This window comes from Helianthus annuus, chromosome 1, assembly GCF_002127325.2.
Source record: "Helianthus annuus cultivar XRQ/B chromosome 1, HanXRQr2.0-SUNRISE, whole genome shotgun sequence".
NCBI classification, from domain to species: Eukaryota; Viridiplantae; Streptophyta; class Magnoliopsida; order Asterales; family Asteraceae; genus Helianthus; species Helianthus annuus.
In genome coordinates, this window is record NC_035433.2 from 70,663,629 (window position 1) to 70,669,559 (window position 5,931).

Below are 5,931 nucleotides of genomic sequence, written 5' to 3' on the forward strand. Positions count from 1 at the left end.
CCCGGACAGTAGATCCCGGGCCACCAGAGATATAAGTGCATGTAATTCGTTCACAAGTTTATATTATATAATTATCCCAAGTTAATAAAAATATTTATGCCTTGTGCATTTAAATCAATTTTTAATCATTTTCAAAATGAGTCAGTCGATTTGTATTTACCAGTGTAAACTGACGTATTTTTCCCAAAAGGTTAAGTGCAGGTACTATACGGAATAGGCTGGTTGTTTCCTAAGAGCGTCCACTATAGTCTCGCAAACTCGGACGACAATATATCTGTTGAACTATTTTTATCTTATTTTATTTGATCCGCCTGTGGATCCATTTCAACTATTGTGATATTTATTATTACACTTTATTTAAAAGTTGAAATGTTTCTATTCTGCTTCCGCTGTGCATTATTATATTGTGTTGATTGTCTATGACGATGCCAACTACGTCACTGTACCCCACACCGGGCCCACCGGTGACACGTGGAAATGGGGGTGTGACAGCTTGGGCCGGGTATTGGTAATCCCAGGCCCGTACCCGGTTGTAATTCTTTGTCCCATACCCGGCCCGTTACCCGTCGGGTATTTTTCGGGTAATTACCCGTCGGGTATCGGGCATACCCGCGGGTATCGGGTATACCCGTTAATTTCTTAAAAATACCCGTTGGGACAAATATGCAATTTTTACTTTGATGTTTATATAATTTACTATTTTAATGACTAAAACAAATGAAAATATGATTAACAACTTATATATCATATTTAGACCACATATACTAAACGAAATTAAAACGATTACTTAATTAAGTAATTGTATCAGAACCACCTAATTGTATAAAACATCCACATAATAAATGGTGATAGCTTCCATATCCAATATACATGATCAAAAATAAGTTATATGTTCAATAAACACTTGCCATATGCATATCCACATATGACTATAGAGAAGGTAATAAGTACATGTACTAAGTTTATATATATGAAAATCTATAATATAATACTTTCGGGTATTATTCGGGTAAATGGGCCGGGTATCGGGCGGGTATCACTAAATCTCATACCCGTACCCATACCCGAATTTTTCCTATTTTTGAGCCCGCACCCGGCCCATACCCATTGGGCTTCGGGTATACCCGGCCCGTATGTTTCGGGTTTCGGGTATACCCGTCGGGCTTAGGCTTTTTTGCCATCCCTAATCCTAACCACATCATATTATGTACAAAGGATCATGCAAACCAGTTTTTGCCAATTAAATTATCCAAAACACCATTTTAACCTTTTTAAGTTTTAATTAAGGCAATAAGACATCATTTTCAAACATTAATCAATTCTAATGATCTAAACACAATGTAGTAATCATTTTAGCTTATTTTCATCACTTAGTGATCACCAAAGTAGCCTTTGTCCAAAAATATCATTTAGATCAATTTAGGTTAATTTCACCAAAAAGACCCACCCTTTTTTTTATTTAGTTGTCATATCCAACATAAATTAATATATGATAAAAGAAAAGGTGAATGAACAGTAGAGGGCATCTTGGTAATTTTCCATGCCTGCTGAACATAAGAAGCCAACACTGGGAAAACGGCAGAAGTGCAGAACGACGTAACAGCCACAAAGAGAGAGAGGGAGCGCGGCATCGGAGAGAGAGAGCGGCGTCGACGAGAGAGAGCGACCGGTGCAGGAGTAGAGGGCGGCGAGGGATGTTAGCTCGGAGGCTGCCATGGCTCTGACAGTGACGACGGTTAAACGGCTAGGGTTCCGATTAAGTTCCGGCATCTTTCCGGTGACGATGGTTAAACGGCTAGGGTTCCGATCAAGTTCTGGCATCTTTCCGGTAAGCCCTTTTCTCTTGCATGTTCGCTATTTGGTTAGATCCGACGACTCATGTTGATCTGATGAGTAGGTAATCTCCGGTGAGGTTCCAGCGAAGATTCCAGGGAACGAACTTTAAGATGCATGTTTCTTTTTCGAGTAGATCAACAAACCCCAAGGTTAGGTTCTGTGATTTAGCGGAATGAACATGGAAACCCACCACAGACCTGCATCTCTAACCACGTGTCGTTGCCTCAGGATCTTTGATCCCACGTGTTCATTCCCTCTACCTGTTATTAACAGTAGAGAGAGATATTGAAGGGCTGGACCGGTGACCTCCCTACGGACGCATTTGGAATCGATTGACCGGTGTTTGGTGGTGTCCGATCACGGCAGTAGTCACGGTCACGACGAGTGATACGGTGACGGTTAAGAGGGGAATCCGGTGGTAGCAGGTGCAAAGGTGTTCTTGGATCAAGTTGAACTTCCAGCGAATAAACCCTGGTTTCTGGCGAAGCTCCGTTGAACTGATCAAGACTTGCATGTTTCAGATCTATGTTGATCGGTGACTCTCAGGCAACCCTTGACAGGTTAGATTGTAGTTTTGTTGACGATTCGTATGCTTTTTGCTTTTCTAGGGTTCATAATTAGGTTTTTGCATATGGATAGTCGAAAATGAGTTTCATGAGCTGTAAATTAGTTAAGTTCACATAATACACAAAACGAAAACCTAATCAGTCGCTCTGGAACCCTAAGTGGAGAGAAGAAGAACTGAACTGCTTTTGTTTGTTTGAAGATGGTATTAATGTTTGAATTGTGAACTAAGTGTTTGATTTGTTGTTTTTGTGGTATTTGGATTGTGCTGATTAGGGTTTGTTTGAACGGTTTAGGACAAAGTTGGTAAGAGTTGGTCAATACAGAAGTTATGGAGGAGTTCTTTGGTGGAAATCGATTCAGGTTGGAAAGGGTTTATAGGGAAGTACAGAGGAGGGGGATCGGAGGGGTCGGATTCGAGATAAAATCTCCTGTCCAGAAGGGGCAACAAGTTGATAAGAAACCAGAGGTAACTTAACATGTTTTTAGCACACATAGTGTCTCAGTTTGGCTGTTTTAATTGTTATCAAACAAAAAATGTCTATTATGTGGTTTTCACGGATGGTATGGTTCGGTTTTCAGCCCCAATTGAACCAAAACTAACACCAAATTTTTTATTTATTGCTTGAACCATGAACTTGGGTACTTCATAGTTTGATTTTGTTGAAATAAGTTTTTGTTACAAACATACCCTAAACTGATGGTGGAAAGTTAGGAGTGGATTCTTTGGTTAACTTTATGTGGGTATAATCTTGACTGTGTTTCGCATTTGACCTCTGCCAATGTATGATGGATTCCCCCAAAACAGGCAGCGCTTATCAATGAAGGAATTTGAAAAGGATGCAACAGCAACAGTAGAGAAAGAAAGAGGTTGCTTTGATGGTTATGGCGGCAGTGCAGACCTGTAAATTTATAGCTTCTTTAGAAAAGTGGATAGCTGTTAGAAGGATGAGTACAAGGATTCTTCCAAACAGGTATAATATAGGTAAATGAAAATCATCCCAATCTTCTAAATAAACTATCTATCGGAAGTTTTTTGTATTGAAAAGACTAAATGGTTGTCTGCAATACATGCATGGTTCAAATTGTAGGCTTGGAAGCTTTTATACTATTGTCATTCTCCCTGTTTGGGAGCACCATGGCCTTTTTTAAACCAAGACCCCTATCATAACATAGCAAAAGATTTTTTTGGTTGCGGTTCAATAACAACATTCAACAAGGCACAACAAAGTTTGTCGTCAACCAGGTTTTCTGACCGACCCTACCAAAAGCTCTTGATTTACCGAGTGAATGGGTATTTTTAAATTATTATAGAAAATTGTGTAGGGCCACTATTAATTTCAAAATCTATTAAATAAGGATCCGTCATCAGCATGCTAATTGTTAAGAAGTTGGGTTGATGAAGGACTTGATCATTTAAAAGAACTAAATAGAAATTGAATGGTACTTGATAAATACACTCTGTTGATCAGCCAATATCATATGTTGTTATAAGAATACAACCAGATATGCAATATGTATTGTTTTTAGAAAATGTCTTTTTACATTTATAAAACAAAAAAAGCATACAGAAAGCGTTAGATTTGATACAGTTTTATACAATATGATTCGACACACAAAGGCTTCGTCTCACCTGTAATTGTTTACGTAGTTGGACTACCCAGTCCCCTCAACCCGAGCATACTTATGGGGGTCCCTCGTCCCACAAGCACGCCATTATTTGCGGTTGTGTGTTCAAACCGCACTGGATATATACTTTAAGAGTATACAGGGCTCTTTATATTATACGGGGGTTATTGGCGTGTGATAGAAATAATCATAATAATAATAATGCTCTTGGTTGGTTTGGTGTGAATAACCACACCCTATCACACACTTGACGCGTAAACCAGCTACATATGACCCATGACCATTTTTATTTGTATGAAAGCTCTAGGTACGTCCGTAATCATTATTTCCGCTCACTGATTGATACTATTGGTTTTACTTTAGCTAATCATCTTGGAACCGTGATGCGCTATCTTTTTTATGGCCTTCTCAGAGGGTTTTAAAATGTGAATCATGATCGAAAAACTATTATTCGTTTGGCTGGATGTGCATTTTGACGGTGGTTATTAATGTGATATTAAATAATTATTATAATCTGATAACTTTAATTAAACTGTTTTGTAGTAATAATTAATTATTTGGCTTCAAATAATAGAAGTAGAATTTGTTTATACATTATTGATTCTGGCTTGCAATTATTTTGTCATGTTGTTGGAAATTGGATGAAGCTTCACAGTTGCGGATGCAAATAGGAATGCTGGAATTAATGGCCTAAACAATTAAAGAGGTTTCACATAACAGTATACCGTTACTCAACAATGAACATGAGGTATGCATCCTTTAAATTGTTGACTTTTTGCATTTTCCTAATGTGATAAATCATGCATTGTGTTTACTGCTGTAATTTTATTGTTCCTTACTCTTTTTTAGGATACGGATGAGTTATCTACTTCTTCCCTTCAACGCCTTTCAGTATCCTCTCCGCTATCCGGTGGTGAAAGACTCATACATTCTCTCCATTATTCTGCATATATAAATAGATCCCGTATGTCTTTTATGCTTCAATAAATAAAATGGGTGTTATAGTTGATGGATGGAAAATGAAACAAGACAAGAATGTTGTTCGAATGACAACTAGCCGCATTGCTTCCAAAAGGGGTCTAGCTGAGATTGTATGGGCATGTCCAAATTTACGAGTACTTGATGTTTATACAATACACATTTGTATATTTTTATTAACACGTTGGTTGGTTGCACTTGGATTGATGATTTGGTCATGCTTGATCTTGGTTAAAATGGCAAGAGAGAAACATGCTTGGGATTTTGAATATTCTCAACTGAATTTATTTCCTTTTTATTCAGGTCCTACCACTTTAGAAACGTTCAGACCTTCATCGGAGTTGTCTTTGCGCGCCGCAACGCGCGCGGGTATAAACCTAGTTGCTTCTAACTAGCTTTATGCATAAAATATGATTTGTTCTTACATATAGCTTCATAAAAAAAAATTAATGTAATTTAAAAAAACCTTGAATTTTCTGAAATAGCAATTGCTAACCTGATGATTCCATCATATGATTGTATTAAACGTCTCCTAAGTTTGAATCAGTATAAAGGATGATTTTAAACCATTAGATATCATAACCACCTGATTGATATGCAAACTGATTTTGAAGCTTTAATCAATTAAATGAGTTAAAAAGGATTGTACTTGATGGTGGCAGTAGCTGTAGAACAATGTGATTCAGATTCAGATTCAGATAACAAAAACCATCTATTTATCTAGGAAAAACTTGGTAAAATAGCAACCAAGTTTCTTCTCTGTTCCACTAAAGTCACTCTAACATTTTTTTGTCTCGTTAAAGTCACTCAAGTTTCATTATATGTTTTAGTATTGTGTATTTTATAAGTTTTCAGATTACCTTGATGATGTGTCAGGTCATTTTTTCTTTCTATTTTATAATACTTATTTGTAATTACATGCAT

General features: G+C 37.3%; 1 long non-coding RNA gene across 10 annotated transcripts; it reads left to right on the forward strand.

The window, feature by feature from the left end:
- The first annotated feature begins 1,513 nt into the window (after nucleotides 1-1,513).
- LOC110868472 lies at nucleotides 1,514-5,309 on the forward strand. 10 transcript variants are annotated; one of them, XR_002552483.2, is made up of 7 exons: nucleotides 1,514-1,828; nucleotides 1,898-1,985; nucleotides 2,065-2,396; nucleotides 2,697-2,869; nucleotides 3,209-3,374; nucleotides 3,492-4,777; nucleotides 4,879-5,309. It is a non-coding gene; the product is annotated as an uncharacterized LOC110868472 (long non-coding RNA). The 10 variants fall into 10 exon arrangements; XR_004866085.1 differs by having other exon boundaries at nucleotides 1,517-1,828; nucleotides 3,209-3,385; XR_002552480.2 differs by having other exon boundaries at nucleotides 1,518-1,828; nucleotides 1,898-2,396; nucleotides 3,209-3,385; nucleotides 3,492-3,646; nucleotides 4,677-4,777.
- Nucleotides 5,310-5,931: the final 622 nt, after the last annotated feature.